Here is a 20,258-nt window from a genome sequence, read left to right on the forward strand (position 1 = left end):
TGATGGGAAGAGTTAAAATAGTTTTTATGATATTTGAATCTGGTCAACATACCGCCATCTTGGTTTTGTATCACGAAGTTATTATAACAATGAAACTTGGTTAGTTTGCTTTTTGGATAAACAAAGCAATGAATATTAAAATGATACATAAAATAAAACATATTAAAACCATTTATACATCAAAATATACTATTTACTAAAAAAGAGCATATTACAATATTTTCATACTTCTCGCTAAATCATGTAAATCATTTACATTCGCACGAATCTCATTGTAATAATTTTTAAAAATTCATTATTTATATACAGCATTTTTTAATTATAATTTTTGTTTTCCTTTTCTAAAGTTTTCGATGTATGTTTAGTTATATAAATTCTTATTATTCATATATTATATATTACCTTCTCATACCTTGTTATCTTCTCGTTACACTTATTTATTTTTACTTTACATTATGATGTAGATAAAAATTAGTTTTATTTTTAGTCCTAATGAAGGTTTAAAAGTTTCACTTATGCGTGTTAATTACAACTACACAGGCCGTACCCCGCAATAATAAAGTACCCTTTTTCAAGAGTGCAAATTTCGATATCTGTTCACAATCCCATTAAACTATTATTATTATTTTTTTTTACGCAATATTTCATTCTTTCATACTTTTAGAATATGGTAGTATGGAGCATAGAGCTCATTCATACCATATTTACAAATATATAAATTAAATGATAGCAAAATATGAAATAGAATAGATAAAATATAAATAAATACATTAAAGTTAAACTTCCAATCCATTACAAAAGACTGATCTACATGACTATTATAAGGCCTATCTGGACATACGGAATTGAACTATGAGGCTATACTAAACCATCTAATTCCTCTCGAATCCAATCCTTACAGTCCAAAATCCTTAATGCTCCTTACTTTGTCACAAATCAAATCATCCATCAGGATCTCAATGTCCCCTATGTTGCCGATTTGGCCAGAACCAGATACCAATCCTTCCATAATAAACTTCCCAACCACCCAAACCAACTCGTTTCTAACCTGGCTTCTACTTCACTACCTAATAAACCCCCTAGGCGTCTGAAAAGAAGATGGCCTCGAGATCTTCTCCTTTAGAAGTGTTTTAGGAGTTATATCAATGGGTAGATTCATTCGTGTTTGTATCATGTCATAATATCACTTACAGCAAATTTACTTGATGTGTATATATGTATACAGTTGTAAATAAATTATGAAAAAAAAATTAAATTTGAAGTAAAATAATATCATAGCCACGATCATTTCTAATTATAATATTTACATCCAGCCTGAAAAGTTCTAAAACGAGGTCTTCCCCTAATTATAGGGAAAGAGTAGGGTTCCGGAAGATCCCGGCGCTTCGTCACTGGAATTAAAACAACGTTGTTAGACATTTTAAAACGCTGCAAGCATACCTTCTTCACAGACGTTTACATTTTACTGTTCCCACTACTTATCAGTATTCGTGTATTTATTGATTTATAAATTCTACTTCTACTTTCTACAAATTGGAACTAAGACAATAAATTTTGTATATATTAATAGTCCAATTTTTTTGTTCAACGCATAGAATATATTGGTCAATCCAACGCTTCTAGAACGTCATGAATAAATAAAATATAAATATACACATAAGAAAATAGCTGAGTGGTATGATAATGGCCTGGAATGCTGACAGCCACCGGTCCCGAAGTGAGACTCGGGAATGTCGTTTCCTAGAAGGTAGGAATCAGTATGGGCGGAGGGTCTTCACACCTAGGCTGAGTTTTCTGAATTCAAATGTTTTCTATCATAGAAGAAAAAAATATTTCCTAGTAAGTAAACACAATACCTTCAAGTTTTTTGTTCCAGTGTCGACAAGCTTGTTCAATACTTCCAAGAAGCTAGAGGTATATCTTTCTTCAGTCGGATAAATTGTTGTAAACAGGAGAAATTCAGCAATTATTAATAGATTAAATTCATGAATTGGAAACTCCTAGATTTATAAATAGAAATATGTATTTTCAAAGAAATTTAAATTCATAAATTCAAAAGCCCTAAAGAAACAACGATAGATGCTTTATCTCAAAAATAATATCTATAAAAAAAATTTAAAAAAACACGCCAGCAGGATTCAGCAATCAGTATCACTGATACAGTAAAGTATCCATTTCTGAGTTATGTTTATAGAAAATTTAGGGATAATGTACAATCCCTGGCCAAAATCATATCAATATAAAATTGATGAGTTTTAATAATGGCATTATTAGTAATAATAACGGCTTAGGACAGTTGCAGACATAAATAATAAATTAATAGATAAATAAATAAATATTATATTGAGAGAGAGAGAGACAGAGGGGGGAAGCGACAGGGTGATTAAAACCATTCCTTAGATGGGATTTAAACCATCAAGACCACCATATTTAATATCATCAAATATATATTTCACTCAAACTACTCAGGTTATAAGTTTAAATACACTCAAGTTATAGGAAGTGCAATTATATTAGAAATTAAATATTAATACAATTAAAAAAAAATTGTCCAAAGCAAAAAGGAAAAAAATATCAAGAGGTAAATCCGGTTATATCAAAACAAATACAGAGATCCTACAGGTGTATACGGAGTATAAATAATATATAAATAAACATAGTGGCGTAAGAAGCGGGTATACGTACATGTTGACAGAGAGAAGGGACGGTATGGAGATGAAGGTGGGTCAAAGTCTTATCTTCTCTACGCAGTCGGGAATAAACATAAATTTCTCTTGGCTTTTCCGGGACTTTTCTTTTATACCTATCGCACTGTTTTTCACCCCTTCACTTTCCGCTGGCCTATTTAGAACTCTTTTTCCTAAACATTTTTTTTTTAAATTGTATTATAAAAAAATACTAATAAATTGCAACCTAAAAACAAATCATTTTAATTAATACAGGGAGCAGGAATCTCGAGTGATTATAATTATGATGACATTATTAATTTAAAGAATGAATTTATTTTTTTTTTAAATTAATGTCTTCTAGTATTTTCAGAAATTGTGACATTAATTTTATAAGAATTATTCTTAATGTTTTTTTTTAAATACTTACTTTAATGATATGTTGATAAAAATAATAATTATTTGTACAACCAATGAAAATGATTTTTTTTTTAACAATAAATAAATTATGGCTTGTGTTGTTACAGAACCCAAGATAAAAGATGTTCTTCTCCCTGGTTTTATTAAAATTCAATTGTTTCTATTTTTGTTTCAAGTTTTCAATAATCGCTTGAAAAATTATAATAATTAAGAAGCTCAATTCATTATAAAAAAATTGCAAAATATTGAATGTTTCCCCCAATTTTTTCTACTCGCCTTCAGGCCAATTAAATGAATTCTAACGGTTTCTTCCCGGTAATATTAAACAGAAAATGAGATTTTAGACATGAATAAATCTGTTCACAACTGTTTAAACCTTACAATGCCACAAGACAGTAGTATGCTAGTATACATTCGTCATTTCTATTGTGCATTGGTATGTATGTATTGTATAAATTTAATAATAAAGGAGGTTACGACAAAAAAAATCACAGTTGTTTATGAGGGTTATTATAATTAATATTAATACATGCCTAATAAAAAAAAAAATAATAATAACTTACTGAATAAAAACCAACCACTGAACACGAACTCACCTGCAAAACAATTTATATATAAATAAATAAGAAATAATTGATACAATACAGAAAATATTACATTTTTAATTCACTATGGTCTATTTTTTAGCACATTTAGAAAAACGTATTCATTATTCCTAACATCAGAAAATTAATTAAAAACAGGTTTGAAACATAATATACAAACACATATACCCAATAATAATAATTATATATATAACTAATAATCATTTGAACAGCTCCCTCTTCTATAATCGGTCTTAAATTTCTTCAAACTAGTCAAGGAAAAAAAAAAAAGGTTCACATTTGATCAAATAAACATGTTCAGTTTGGGCGCATAAGAGCTTTCGTAAAGGATTAAGGAATGATTCATTGCCAGCATTAGTCACATTAGTAGGAACTTTTTTATAAGCCCTTGAATTAAAATATAAAATTAAATTATTGAATTATTATTGTTTTAATTAAATTAAAACATCAAGTTACCTAACCAAACAAGTCAATAATTTTAAACCACAGAAATGAAATAACACAATTTCCTCATATCAATAGTTTATGGTTTGAACATATCTATAACATTACCATTTTTCATTTCTTGAAAAATTCTTATTTTGACCTGAATTGTTATATACTGGGCATTTAAACAATAAATAATAATGTTTTTATTTTCTATTGCACATTTTATACTCTTATTGAGGATTAATTTTGATGACAATATTTTATAACTATATCGCTGTCCCAATTCAACAGTGTAACATCTCAAAAAATGGTCATTTTGATAAATGCACGCAATCTTGGCAAAAAGGGTATGATATACACAGTAAAACAAAGAATCATAGTAAAAAATATTACAAGAAATCTAAACAAAAAAAGAAAAATTTCGAGATAAAGAAATACAGTTTTGAATTTTATAGATCTTTTTTCCTCTATTACAAAGATTACATACATATCTCAAAATAACTATTTTATGAGATGTTACACAGTTGAACTGGGATAGCTTTGCTCGATAGAAAGACAATAAGCAATGAATTATTTAACTTGTTCTTACTTGTAATAATATATTTTAATTAATGTCCTAGACGTTTCAGATGCGCTCACATGATACATAATTATATATAGTCAGAAACGCTTGAGAAACTTAATATGTCTTCGATACACTAAGGAAACATGAACTACAGAGCATAACCCCCCACGGAAGTCATCTATTTCAAAGACAAAAGGATCACTGATGACCGCTACATAAGTAATGCCTTACCAATATTAATAAAGAGCTGTTTCTATTCAATTGGTCCCCCCGACGCCCCGATCAGATCCACTTATGTAAGTTGGACTGTTATGTTAATGCAGTGGGTGAATAGATTTGAATGAACGACCGGAGGAGACGGCTTTGATCTCCGCCAACGGAAGGACTTTCCCACAATGATCCAAAATGCATTCTAGTCCATCCTCCTGCTACGTGCGCCGCCGACCAAGATCCAGCCTCTGGCGTTTGGCGGTAACGAACCTTTGGTCAGTCCTTCCAAGCATCCTGATGCTGCCGTTGTTGCGCAATGCGGCAACCATGAGGAAATTCTCGGAAAATCCAGCTCGAACAACATTCCAGTGTCACAGCTAAGATAAATATTTAAAATAAGCCATGTATATGAATGACTAAAATTAATGATCATCCATACTTTTGTAGCAGAAATTCATGTAGCAAGCATTGCAGGCAAATTGAACGTTATGTGACCAATCTTGAAATTTTATAAAACCAAACATATTATTTATAACACAGTACGTCAAAAACAATCCCTAGAAAAATATGTACTTCTGCTTTCCATTCTTTTTGAAGTTGTTTAAGGTAATTAAGAAGTGAGTAGTTGAGGGGTATATCATAAAAGATCTAACGTCCACCGAAAGAATTTCCATAGAATTCAAAGAAAGTTCTTGAGTTTTATATAGCCGCTCAAAATAAAACTGCCATTAGTCTACTATTTCCACCAGACCATAAATTCTGCAAACGTTTATGATATTAAGAGGAAAACATAGCGTATATTTAGGAAAATGTTTTCAATAATTTTCATCCAGCCATTAAAAAGCATTGTAAGGAAAAGGCACTCTCAAAAGGCAGTTCAATAACCTCATCCCTGTACCCTATTCATGAAGAACGGTCCAAAGAAAAAACCACCAAGACATGATCCCGGCCAGTGAGACAACAGATGTAATCCTGCCGATGTAGCGAGGACATCTTCCTTCGTCCAGGCAGCATATTCGAGGGTGACTAAATCCTTCCGTCTTGCCTCGGGGCACGTCTTTGGTGGGTGCTAAGGAGTTGCTTGGAGAGAGATTTCTTCGGCTTTTCTTCAGCTGGATACAAATGGTGCAATGATTTATATTGAATTTATTTTTTTGCATCCCTTGGAAATAAAGTTTTTCAGGGAGCCTATGTCTTAGGTACAGTTTTTTTTCAATTGCATAATTAAAAGAATACTAGAATTCATAAATAGAGTACTATGAGAAAGAAAACCTAAACATTCACCTAGGGATACTGCATTGTGATTTAAATCTGATTGCCAAGAGGTTTATTCAATATATATTCTATGAGAGGATGAGGTTAAATGTAACCTTAATCAAAATAAATAACTTTAGAAACAGTAAAAGAAAGAAGCCTTAGTGTGGGTTCTGGATAAATTATGAATAATGTATTCTTAAAACATTTATTTAATGTATAATACATTGACAGGTAGGAGGGGGGTGTTGATTAGGCCCTGAAGGAGTCAACCAAAACACGAATTCCATCTCGCTGAAGCATACTAATTAATTTTTAAAATTATGTGTTAATTAGAGAGTTTATGTTTGACGAAATATGTGAAATAAAGACGAACACTGTGGCTTTAACTTGCGAAAATCAAGGGCCCATCTTATGCACTTACTATTATTTTTTAATTATAAATCCCGTAAACTGATGCGAAGTATCAAAGCATTTAACGGCGTTGCAGTTAAAATATGTTTTCATGCAAAGAAAGCAATCAATCAGGCAAAAATGGTTAGTAAAATAAATATGCATTTACCTAAAAATGCATGATACTGCTTTTTTTCATACAGAAACTTCAGACTTCAGACAATTATTAATTAACACATTCAAGCATAATTCGATGGACAAAAAATTTTTAGACTAATTATCTTACGCCTGCGCCTTAAGCTTCTTATTTAATAGGATATTCCAAACTCGATCTCAATTAAGAAATGATACACTTAGAAGAAGATTCACAATTAGAATTAGTCCTAATAAATGGTAACATAAAACATTCTGGAAAATATCAACATTTATTATTTGAGAATTAAGTTCGTTTATACGATACGAGTTCTATTCAGAAACAAAAAGAAGGGTATCAACGCATTATGAAGGAGTATTATTTTAATATTTTGTCGACCGTGGTTGAGAAATGATCAATAATTAATCGAGATGATCGATTAATTTAAAAGAAGTGATTTAGTTAGCTGTTAAAGAAAACCATCGATGATAATCGTTCAAGATTATCTATTATTATGGCGGAAATGGGGTGGAAGAAGAAGTAACCAACATTTTTTCTTTTTTGTGACACGTAATATTTTAAAATGCATTACTTATTGTTATTAGCTTTGTCAGTTTGTAAATGGAAAAAAATAAATTAAAAAAAAAAGCTTTATACTGTTTTTTTGGCCAACTCTACACTTTTACTGAATAAGTATCAAATTTAAAGAGATATATTTTGCGATGCAACTCAACCATCAAACACCAAGTTGTTGCGGCTTACAATAACACGAAACCCCCGCTAGAATCGATTACAATAATATTTCACTAACGGACAGATTGTGGGGGAGCCATGACTGGATTGTCATAACGATCCGTCTATATCGGATTCGTCGCCGGGAGGAGTCTAATAAAAAAGAGAGATCGTTAGTAGGAGATTGCGCTCGTTACCGGCGACCCTTGCTCGCAAGATAAGGACCAGTAATTGGGCGAAGCCACTCTTAGTCTTTTAATTAGTCTGTACGAGAGGACTTACAGTGCTTCCGAACCCATTCAGCACCTCTTGGGGTTCTTTTGAAATATCAGAGGCAGGTTCCCGATAAAGGGTTGGGGGTGAAGTGGCGTGCGCACCCTCTAATCTAGGAACCAGGCGCGCGTGATTGCTCCGATTGATGAGCTCAATTAGCGGGATCAAAACTGTTTGCTTGTTCTATTAAGGATCAGTCATCGGTGATTATTTAATAACAAACAGGTCTCTGATTACTTCGGGAACATTGGACTGTTATTAAAACAACCGAACTGATATTGTAAAGCTGCAATGTAATGAGGTCTCAACAGAGATGGTTTTGCAGTTGACCTCATCCAGTTCCTATACAAAACAAATAAGAACGATCAACATAACACGTAAAATTACGTATTGGAAAAAAAAGACTACCGATCTTCTAGGATTTTAATTCATTATACGAAACTTTAAGTCACAAACATATTCGTACAATAGCCCAAGAGGAGAAAAAAGGCAGTTATCTCACCCCAATTTTTGATTACTTTAATGCAACTATGTATAATTAATAGTCAAAATTGATGAGTCTGCCAAGTATATGTAGGGGAGATAAAAAATGGCGGCTGTTTCAAAGCGTTAAAAAAAATTATTTTTCATTCGGAGCCCAATATCTTAAAACGTAGGAACAGCACAAGAAACCTAAGAGAACGTCATTTAAAGAAGAGTAAATTTGCTAAAATATGAGCCCTAATAGAGTTTTTACGTTAAATAGTTTTGAAGATATAGCTTTTTAAAAAGCAACATTTTATAAAAATGTTGTATGAGATGTACTGAAAGATCAGTAGTTAGTGAATTTATTTTGAAAAATTTATATCTCAAAAACCATTTGACGTACAGATGTCTATTAGCACTTAAATTAAAGCTAGTTTAATGAGCTATAAAGTAGTATATGATGTTTATCTTCGTGGGAGTAATAGTTTACATGACATTTGCTAAAATAAATTGATTTATAGTTGTTCGGACAAATTTTCATTTGCCAAATTTATATTCATATGTGAATATCATAAAAACTACTACCCCTACGAAGATAAGTGTAATAAACTACTTTATAGTAAGTTAAATTTCCTTTATTTCGAGTGTTGGCACACATATGTCTTACGGATCTAGAGATATATTTTTTTCAAAAATCCAACATTTTAAACCAACAACTAGAAATTAACATTTTGTGAGTTTATTTTGTCAAATATAATCACTACTATTCCTACATAGAAAAACATACATCCTATATAGAAATTTTACATAAATCAAACTTATTGTCCGAACAACTATAAACCAATTTATTTTAGCAAATATCATGAAAACTACTATTCCTCCGAAGTTAAAGGTCGTAAACTTCTTTATAGTCCATTAAACTAGCTTTAATTTGAGTTCTAATAGACATCTGTACGTCACATAATTCCTGAGATATAGATTTCTCAAAATAAATTAACTAACTACTAATCTTTCAGTAGATTTTAAAGACATTTTGCTTTTTAAAAAGCTATATCTCGAGAACTATTGGACGTAAATAGCTCTTTTAGGGCTAATATTTTAGCAAATATACTCTTCTTTAAATAATGTTCTCTTAGATTTTCTAGTGTTGTTGGTAGTTTTTAAAATATAGAGCTTCGAATGAAAAATTAATGTTTTTTTAAGGTTTTGAAACCGCCGCCATTTTTTATTCCCCCTATACTTACCTATAATTGGCAGACTCATCAATTTTTGGCAAATTAACTATACATAGTTTTCATTAAATTAATCAAAAACTGGAGTGAGATAACTGCCTCATTGCCAACGACACCATCATTGTAGATTGACTTACATTATGTTAGAACTACGTCTGTTCCCTCAAAAGGTCTAAACCTAACCCCAAATACACACAACGCTACTGATTGTAGATTCCACACACATGGATGCACAAATGATTACCACTCTGGGTACATACAATTCAAAGGAAAGAGCCATGTGATTATTCTATAGTGTGAAAACTTGAGAGAGGTAAAAATGCTCTTATCAAATACTCAGTTGATCGAAAAGTGTTTCACTATTTAAAATATTAATCACAGAACATGGTCCAACAAAAAGAAACAATAATATTTATACAACATAAGTAAAATAAAAAAGGAAATAAATAAATAGCGCTTAAGACCTTGATCAACGAAACATGGATAATTTAGGAAAATACTCATTTTCATACCGCTTCTTCTTCTCTCTCTCATAAACACGCCAAAATCCAAATCTAAGCCAGATATACTTTAATACATCTACTAGAATAGACGTATCTTCAAAGTGAATGTCGAAGGCAAGTCTAGCGCGACAATATTTTATAGATCGATGATTTTCAACTAATATAATTAATGACAGGTAACCATGTTTAAAATTTTACATTTAATTTAAAAGAAGTTTTAAAAAAAAAAAACTTAATACTTAGTATTTTTCATAAGCTGATATAATTCTTGTTGTTTAAAGTTGTAATTTTCAGAATCTTGAAGATGGCTCCTAGAAGATGAAACGTTAATGTATGACCTGGATATATTGTAAGTAATAAACAAGTTGGTCACATGATTGGTTTCTTATTTATAGTAAGTAAATATTATGTACCGATTCGATGATAGAAGAAGAAACATGAGTAGCTTTATTCATTTAAAATACAAAAGTATCAAACATATGTGGTAATGGTTTGTAAATAGAGAAATCCATGTACTCAGCAACGGTAGTAGCCATGTACTGATCTAACTGTATAAAACACTAATACCAAACTAAAAGTCCACCAAAGACATTTTTTAATAATTAATTAAGTTTTATGGCGTTTCAAGAAATAAACAGAAAAGCATGGGTAACCGAATTCAGGGATCGTAATTTGCTAAAATCGATACTAAAACCTCTTGGCATTAATCTAAATCTATTAGCTTACTTTGGATCGGATTGGATGAGCCGTTTCCAAAATATACGTGTGGCCAGGAAAAGGGGATTTGTACATCATTATGCGAACATGAAGGATGGAATTTGATAAAGCTCACACTGAATGTTGACACAAATCCCTCATTTTCCTCCAACATAGGTTAAAAACGGACAGCTTTTTTTCAAAATGGAAATGTACCAAGGAAAATACATTAACAATATTAACATAAAAAAAAAATTAACATAAAAATAAAAAAACAAAATTAGTGGATCGAATGAAATTGATATAGGAATATCTACATGTCAACTCGTATAACCCCTGAAAATTACATTAATTTTTCAGGTTTACTATTATGAAATAATGGCTCTTTAAACTCATTCATTGGATTCGATGATGATAATAGCAGGCCGCTGTACCTGTAGCTGAGGCATCACCTTAGCAACCTCAAAACGGCAATAAACAATAATTAAAAAATAAAATCAACAGGACCAACCTCAAAGTCATTTTCAAGCTTTCGAAAGTATGGCAACCGACTGTTATGGATTGTTTAATATTCACAAACAAAAACACTAAGCGTAATATAAAACAATACCTACTTTTGAAAAAACCAAGAATCCTCTGAACCACTTTTTAATAAACTAAAAGTTTTAAATATTTTTTTATAAAAATAGCAATAAAAAAATACATTGAAAGATAATAAATTTAATCTCGAAAATATTTTTAAAAAACTGCTCGAATGCAAAGAAGTTACTATTACATTGTAGTGAAAGTGTTCAATGACCTACCATGCGATTTTAAAAGCAATATCGAAAAATATAGCTCTTCTAAAGTGGAAAGAGTATCACATGGAAGTGTATTTTTTTTCCTGCCCAAGACTCTACTCAAGACCAAGAGTCCAATACTGCCTAAACATGGTTGGGGGTCAAAGTTTTTCATTTTGTGGGAACGCCACTCAATGATAAAAGTCAACGCCCCAGGCCGGATTCGAACCGGCACCGCCAATAGGCATCAAATTGGTATGTCTACTGTGTAGTTGGTATCTCGTAAGACTGTCTTATCCACTGAGCTACGGGCGGCCCTATGGAAGTGTAAATGCATTAACAAAATGTTTCAAGCTATTAACAAAATGAAAAAAAAAAAAATGTAACAGTTCGATTCCTGCCTGTGCGGATTACGATCGTTTCATGGTGATCCCACGGAACAAAACTCGTCCCTCCTGCACTGGTTAGAATAGGATTGTTACCTGAAGATATCCCCCTCCCCTCACTTCCTTGTCATAAATGATCAGAAAGAAGATAAAAAAAAAAAAGCAAGAAAAAAAAGCAAATAAATCAAGAGTAAAACGGTTGTGTGATTATAGTAAAAACCGAACTGCATAAATAGCTGCGCCCATAAATGAAGGCATAAAATCATTTTTATTTTCATAAACAGGCTCAACATGTAATATCTCATTCGTGCCAACAGTACCATGTTAATGATGATTTCAACTTAACCGTTAAATCTTTTATGACAGGCTACAATATTCTTAAGAAAACCTACTTTCATCTGATGTAAATGATATTTTTATGAGTAATTCAATTCTTAAGAGTATTTAATAATGCTGATTTCATACGGAGATTATTCTGCATTTAAAAACAACTTTGCTTGAAAAATCAAGATAAAAAACGAAGGTAAATTACTTCAATTGAAACTTCTCTTTGATTTCTCGAACTGAAGAGAAATTAGATAAGAATTAATGAAAATTTATTTTCATTTTTTTGTTCTAATTTATTTATCTGAATGATTTTAAATATTGATTGAAAACAATGCCTACCAAAGCTACACCGTGCAATATAAAAAAACAAAACAATAAATTACAAAAGGGAGAGAAGTAGGATTTGTAAAGGTATCTTTTTATGAAGACGTAAATGATGTTAAAGCCTATACACTTACAGCGGAGGTACATAAATCAGGATAAATTAGTATACTGTTATAACTAATTACTTCTCGAGTGGGGTGGCAGCACTGTAAGTAAGAAGAATAATCAGGGTGGCGTTGGATGATATATTTGGCGGGAATTTATGGGACCATTCCCGCTCAACTGGTCTCAGGAGGAAACTGCACTGGAACACGGAAAACTGATCGTTTAAAAAGTATTTTCCTCTACATATTTATTACGTCATAAATTTGTTACATTATGACCAGTTTCGACTTTTTAATATGATTCTGGTAATATGGTTATATGTTGTAAGAATTATTACTATATTGTAATTATAAAACATTAATAAAGAATAATGATAAAATAAAATCAAGAGAACTAAACTCAGAGTCATTTCCAATCTTTCGGAAAGTATGGTAACCGACATTTATGGAGTGTTAAATATTCAGAAACACTAAGTGTAATAGGAAACAATACCTACTTTTTAAAAAAAAGTGAACAAAAATAGTTAACAACTGTTTATTTTATATGTTTCGCTGCACTTTGTAGAGCTTCATGAGGGATAAAAAGATTCAAAAACAACTAAAAATATTTTGATAAAGTAAGATGGTAAGATACTAAAAGGTAAATTAAGGTAGGGTTAAAATAAAATAAAAAATAACTAAAAAGAAATTTATATTACAAATGAATGAAAAGAAGAAATGAAATAGTATTAATATAAAATAAACAATGATAAGAATACAAACATTTGCGCAAACTATAAGGTTAAAAATGAACAGGATACGTACTAATAAGTAAAAATAGATAAGTAGATATGAGGAAACAAAATTTAACACACTAAAAGACGGATAATAAAGAAGTAAGTTGAGATTAACTAAAGGTCGAAAAGGAATGAATAAAAAAAATTAATAATAATAATAATAAATGAGTAAAGAACAAATCCACCTAAACTGGAACAGGCAATAATTTTAACCCTACCTTAACTTACCTTTTTGTATCTTATTATCTTACTATGTCAAAATAAGTTTTTTGCTCTGGCGAAGCTCTACAATATGGGGCGAAACATGTGAAAATAAATAGTTAACTATATTTTTTATGTCTTTAGACCGCACCTCTGACCATCTTCTTCATAATTTATTACAATTAAATATCAAACTTTAAATGTGTTATACATCAAGCCTTCAACATATGTAGTTAGGTGCTAACTAGATTAACACTAGTGATGAATATGAGAGCGACTAGTCCGACCTCTAGCTCGAGTTATACTAATTAGGTGATTAAAGTTGAATTGGTTCACATGGCTGTGGAAATAACATGAAATATCTAAAAATAATTCTAATCAATAAGATTATTATCATAAATTATAAAAATTAAAAAAAAATAATAATATATACTTTGTAATATACAATAGAGCAATTTTGATCCAATCCTTCTCATTAGTTTAAATATCAATGAAAAAAACAGTTGGGCAACAATCCAAAATTGAATTTCTAACCCTTCCAAAAGATCCCAAGAACTGAAAGCTCCTCCGACTTGAAAGTAGCCGGAGCGCAGACAGATCTCAGCTGAAAGCTTTCAAGCTGATAAGGAAGATAGGGCTAAATGTGTGAGGAAGGTCTGTTGACAGAGCACCTCCTTTCAGATAATGGCATCTAATCTCTCGGGCTACTTCTTTGTAGTCGCAGCCCTGCATCTGGGATATACGACCAGCTAGAGTAATTCATGTGTCCTGTAATAAATATTGGGTAAATATAACTTGATAAATTAAGAGCAAAGTGGAATAGGTCAAACAACAAGCTCTACAACATTATGAAGTCGAAAAGGTTCATCCACCGAACATTTTTTTCAGAATATATTAAAGAAAATATTTAATCAAACCGTTAAAAGCAGCATGAATCAGAAGAAGAATATATTCTATGTCTACCCATTGCGGAATTTTCTCACTTATATTACTTTCATCACCATCCCACCACAGGGTACTGTCACGGAACCACAGCACCGGTGTAAACACTAGTTTCCGTTATTACATTTACTCTTGACTGACTGAAACGAACTTAAATTAATAAAAATTGTAAATTCATAAAAAAATGAACATTTCAGAAATAGTTATTTTATTAATCATGATATAATTTCATTTCTTGTAATAATCTTTTAGAAAACAAGATTCAAGTAAAAATATAGATATATCAAAAATATTTTTTTAGGTTATTTAAAGATTTAAAAAAAAAAAAATATTTCAAACAAATTTTTCCCAGGTCTAATACAAATTCTATGTTCAAGACTGACATTATATTCCCATTTTAAGAAACAGTCTTAAAGTATTTGGGAAATTTGACGAATTGGCAAGCATAAAATGACCTATTACTTCAAATATGAATCTATAAACAGAAAAAACAATTCTACAACGAAAATGGTAACACTATGAGTTCGGTAGTTGCAAGAAGTGACGTCATGCCGGTTGTATTGTGGATTTTGCTTAACAATGCAAATTGATAATTTTATTAAAAAAATTACTAACGGACAGATTTATGTCAAATTTTGGAAATGACAGTTTCTTGCAAATCTATCGTTCAAGAATTGTTATACTAAAATCTGTGAAAAATTCATTAATTCCATTGGTTCAATTCGCATCATAAACTAAGTGAAACTATGCTGAATTCATTAATTAAATATCTAGGTATGCAAATATAGGTTCCGACAGGAATTATAATAATCAATAAGTAATTTACAATGAAACAAAAATATTTAAAAAATAAAAAGTATCTATTTACAGAAAGAATATATGAGAGCAAAATGAAATTGTATATTATATGTATATCTTTTTATGGATGTTTGGATTTCTAGTCTAGAATGAATAGTTATGAGCATTAATATTCTTCATCTCTTAATTTTAATATATAGTAAAAATCAATGAGGTTTTTTCTCATCCTTTCTTTGGCGGCTCTCAATACCTAATGTACCTGATGGAAAAATACCATCCCAAATTCTTATTTAAAGATTATAATTGAATCGAGTTTCTTTGAAGTATACTAATTACTTTGTTCTCAAACGTCATTCTTTTTTGCATTTTCAGATAAGATTTAATATTTTGAAAGAGTGATTAAATTACCTAGAAACTATAATGTTAATTGATGATAAATGTAGTTGCGACAGTTTAACATAACTTTTAATAATAATATACTTCTTAAAGTATGTGGTCACAAATAAATAAGGCGAAAAACCCCCTTGGACCAGGAAGATCAATGACAAAATTTAAATTGGGCACTTTGAAGTCGTCCGTTCCACCTGGGGTACCTGTCACTTAAAACCCTCCTGGTCTTAACTTTGGGATTCAGCCCTCCCACTCAATATTTTACTCATTTACATTGCTAATGTAATCATCATAAGACGATATTTTTGCAAGACAAGGAGAAGAGGAAAACTGTTGGGGGAAGTGACGTGACGATTGAATTAGGGGATGAAGCCGTGTCACATTCGGCAAGCCTGCCCTTGACAGATCTGTCCGTCTTCATACAATCCCGGCAGCAAACTGTTACTTTTATCAGTTTTTTTTTTCTTTTAATATCAGCAAGTGTGAGACAAATGGAGCAATTTTAGGTGTCAGTCATATTGTACCAAACATAATGAACTGAGGGCGATAAATTTTCTCAATAGATGAAATTCTTTACTGAGCAGTTCTGTTGAAGCAATGAGTATGACCGATTCAAAACTTCTTCAGCATATAAAAATTTAAATATTTCTCAAAGTGAAGACATAAAGAAAAAAATACATAGTAAAATGGCAAAACAATGAAATAATTAGTCTTTTCCATGATAAAGTGTAAAAAAATATATAACAACAACTTAAAAAGGGTCAGGAGTACAGGACATTGTAGGGAAAGACTGTTTCTAGAACAACAGCTGTGCGAGGAGGTGAACTGTTCAAGATTCTACTCACCGACCAGGTTTTCCTTCAATTATAGGGAAACTTTCCCTCCAATTAATCAACTCACCCACTTTATATAGACTGGGTGTGTCCAGGAGGGCCTTCGAACCCACAGGGTTGACTTCTAACAAGATAAATAAACTATTCAGCTCAAAAATATTTTAAGTATAAAGTTACTAACTGAAATTGATAACGAAAAATTCGGCTTGTAAATAAATAACATAAATATTTAAAAAATAAGTTTATTGTGTTTTAAATATTATTACTTGCTAATGAGATAAATAATCTTTTTTGCACTGCTGAACAAAAATACATGAAACGAAATAGCTGATGAAAACAAGTATTAAAAAAAATAACAGTAACAATAAATAGTTTTCTTTTACTATTTTGATACCTTTATTGACCACCACCCGGACTATCTTTCTCCAATCTAAAAATATTTATGTTAAACAATATGAAGTTTAATTGCAAACTAAAACTTTAAAAAATAATTATTATACGAAGTTATATACTTTTTCTACCGGTAATAATTATTATTTTTTCCAAGGTTTTACTTAATTTATTTTCTTCAGTTGATATTTTTTCTACTTACAAGATTTTTTTAAGATGATAAAAAATGTAATAATAAGAAAAAAACTTTCAATAGTTAAAGTATTTATAAAAGACAAAATTTTATTGACTAATATTGCTAAACAATAACTAATAATTTTATTTTATTTTTAAAATAAATTTTTAAATTTATTTGTAATATTTTTAAAATAGATTAATCTAGGCCTCATAAAATACCTTCACTAAAACTTAGGTTTAAAAACTAAAACTTTCTCATTAAACGCTACTTTATGTCATACTTTGTCAAAATAATCATTGAAATATAATGTTAATGTGCTCAGTTTAATCTTAGGTTAATTAATAATAACATTAAAACAAGGAAATTTCGTCTTTTATCAAAAATATCACATAAAATGTGTCATGGACCGTAACATTTTGAATAAAGAAGTTGGTTAAAATGTGACATGACTATAATCTGTGGAAGATGTTTTGAAGACATGAGAAAATGTGTGTACGCCAATTTTTTTTATTTCTATAAGTTTTAGTCTCACCCCTCTCTCTAAAATATCATTGGATTAGTTTTACCGACCCCCCAATGATGAAAAGGACCCCCGTATTGGTTCAATAGCCACCCCTAACTCCTAACCACAGCCACTAAGACAGACAATCATCTCCCCTGTGTACCTTGACTGGATGGATGACCGTACAGTCAGCTCAAGCAAACAGTCAGAAAGGTATGAATGAGCCTGAGGCAAACAGTGGGGCTGCCACAGGTTATGCGTGGCAGCGAGTGTACTAGGTGCGATGATAGCGGTATCCTTGGCAACACCCTCTTCTTGCACGGAGGGTCATCCCGCCAACCTACAACCTGCATGCGGGTCTCTGCAAATATCTTAACTATAGAAAGAAAAAAAATTTTTTTTGGAAAAGGAAGATGTGCAAAAAGTAAATAACAGAACCACTTTTGATCACAAGTTAAAAAAATCAATTCCAAATACAACATATATATATAATGAACGCTGTGTGAATTCTTCCGTAACTTTTTATTCTAAATGTTGAAATAGACATAATAAATGCAAAGAGCATTATTATTGTTAAAACATAAATTAATTTTTTAAGATCATAAATCCTTGAAAATGAAATAAAAGTATCACATCAAGTCTAGTTCTATACTGAGGTGTGTTTCCACCAAAACGTTATAGTAAACAGTAATACTGTTTTTAGCAAAATATTAACATTTCGATGTCTACTGGTTATACCCAACAAAAGAGTAAGTTTTTGATGTTTACACTGGTAAATAATAAAGATGCTATTTTGATATCGACCGGTGAAGGCAGAAAAATGTTAATAACACGTGTTATTACCAACATTACCACTGGTGTAAAGCAACTTTCAAAATAACAATATCATCGCAATATAACACAACTAATTGAGGGTCATGATAAGTAAATATTAATTCATTTATTAATAACAATTCGACATCGATCCAATTTAGGATTATATTATATTTAATAGATGTTGACATTTGCTTAATTGTAAATGATATTTATTTTATGAATGTATGACTGATAGAAGTTATTTATAAGATGGGGTCATGAAAAAATACAATTTGGATATAGTCTAATAGCACTAAAAACTATGAATCAATAACCTTTTTTTTTTCAATTTAATTTTATAGAAATGATACATTCTGCCACACTCAAGGGCAATAGATATTATGGATATAAGTACATAATCATACCATAAATACATATTAACGAAAAACAAAAAGTATATAAATAATAGAAACAAAAATGCAATGAAATAATTAAATACAAACTAAAATGGATAAAAATAAAATTTAGATCTAGCAATTAAATAATTATGTCATTGCAGATTTTGTACCCATCGAGGCCAAAACTTTCTTAACACATTAAATTTGTGGTGAAAAATTGACAGCCCAGTTTAACTAGATCTAAATATTCTAGTTTTGTATCTCAAGCTAGACTAGAGATAAAGTTTTTTAAAATGATATTCATTTTATAAAACGTTTTTAAGAATAGATTTTTATACAAACTTATCTGATATTCCACCAATTGATCATTCTTATATCATTATAAAATATTTCTAAAAAATAAATATAAACTGTTTTATAGGGAAATGGATCGGCACAATGTTGGCGTTATATGTAGTTATGGGGAACATATAGGTAACCCATAGCCAAAGACATATTTTCAATTTATCTAGACCTTTAATAAAGTAAATTAAAAAAAAAAAGAAAGAATATAATCCAACAAGCCCTTGCCTTCCCCGCTGTGTGAAGGACGAGAAGTAAGGACTGTTAAAAGCGTCCCTAGCCGAAGGCAACTAAAATAAAAAAAGGTTCTTCGATAAGAAGCTGCTCCTGCCAACGACAGGATTTCCTCCTCCTTGGGAAGGGAGAAAAATATGGAAACATCCACCTCACCCCGGTATTGTACAGTACAGGATGGTCTTGAAGGAACAATATTACCCTAGATCATTATCTTTAGTTTTATTATTTTACAATAAGAGATGAATTTTTACAAACAGTAAACTAATTAAATAATCAATAACAATAAAAAGTTATTCGAAGACCATTCTGTACTAAACAATCTTCAGACAAGGTGAATAACATATCTTACCATACGTTACATTGTTATGTTGTAAGTCAATCTTGCGTGGAGGTTTTTTTTTAGTATACAACATAATGGTAGTATCTATGACTGTTAATAACAGTAAATACTTATTTCACAGCGCCTCAGAGAAATAAATTTTATATTCTGGTTAGTGACAATATTAAATTTTTTGTTTTATTTTTTAGTTAGCTAATCGCATTTAATTTAATTTTAACTGCCTTTATTTTGTTTCTTTTTATAATAAAGATACTTTATATAGAATGTAATAGCCAACGCAAGTTCGACGTTCACCAAGTTTGTCTCTCCGGGACACTAGCGTGTGGATACATTTTATTTCTTTCATTCTTTACTAAGTACTTGTAGGAATTTTCAATTTTTGACGAGTGGCAAACGCATGGATCCGGCTTTAAGAAGCCCAATGCTTGTGACACCGAAGAATGTTCAAAAATTATTTATCAATAGTGAAAAAATTGGATGCACTGTATGTATTTCTAATGAACTTCTAAGCCCTCATAGTTTAATTCCAGATCCAGGTCCAGTTTGTAAATAAAATTTAATAAAATCAGGTTCCAGGCTGAAATGGATTAATATGAAGCATTAAATGCGGCAACCATTTCACAGCCCTGGTGCCATCATC

At 30.7% G+C, this 20,258-nt stretch overlaps 1 protein-coding gene across 1 annotated transcript in view; it reads right to left on the bottom strand.

The window, feature by feature from the left end:
- LOC106685969 (roundabout homolog 2) overlaps window positions 1-20,258 on the bottom strand; it is a 319,586-nt gene that overhangs the window by 183,507 nt on the left and 115,821 nt on the right. The window lies entirely within an intron of this gene.

The sequence above is a fragment of the Halyomorpha halys genome, unplaced genomic scaffold, assembly GCF_000696795.3.
Source record: "Halyomorpha halys isolate HHAL.00 unplaced genomic scaffold, Hhal_1.1 Scaffold761.1, whole genome shotgun sequence".
In the NCBI taxonomy this organism is placed as follows: domain Eukaryota; kingdom Metazoa; phylum Arthropoda; class Insecta; order Hemiptera; family Pentatomidae; genus Halyomorpha; species Halyomorpha halys.